Here is a 375-nt window from a genome sequence, read left to right on the forward strand (position 1 = left end):
ACACATATATGATGTTTTCCATTATTCACGCTGATGAAGGCCACAGGAGTGGCAGAAATATCTGAGTTTTGTATATAATTTATTATATATTATATATAAAAAAGTAAATAATAAAAAAATAATAAATAATAATAATAATTAATAAATAAATAATTTGTAGTACAGTAATCGTATCAAGCATAGGTCATCAACAAAAAGTTTCATTAGACCTTTATATTCATTTTTTAAAGAACTTTTCGTTGATGAGTTAATGCTAGATACGATTATGACAACTTGTTCCTATTTGAGCACTGTTTATTATGAATCTATTCATTTACATTCTTTGATGATTTATATATATATATATATATATATATATATATATATAGGCCTATA

The 375-nt window shown here is 22.1% G+C and overlaps 1 protein-coding gene across 1 annotated transcript in view; it reads right to left on the reverse strand.

Annotated features, from left to right (window-relative positions):
* LOC117115344 (7-dehydrocholesterol reductase-like) overlaps positions 1–375 on the reverse strand; it is a 5,705-nt gene that overhangs the window by 3,813 nt on the left and 1,517 nt on the right. The window lies entirely within an intron of this gene.

This window comes from Anneissia japonica, unplaced genomic scaffold, assembly GCF_011630105.1.
Source record: "Anneissia japonica isolate Jap-2015-1 unplaced genomic scaffold, ASM1163010v1 scaffold288073_len612986_cov165, whole genome shotgun sequence".
Taxonomy (NCBI): domain Eukaryota; kingdom Metazoa; phylum Echinodermata; class Crinoidea; order Comatulida; family Comatulidae; genus Anneissia; species Anneissia japonica.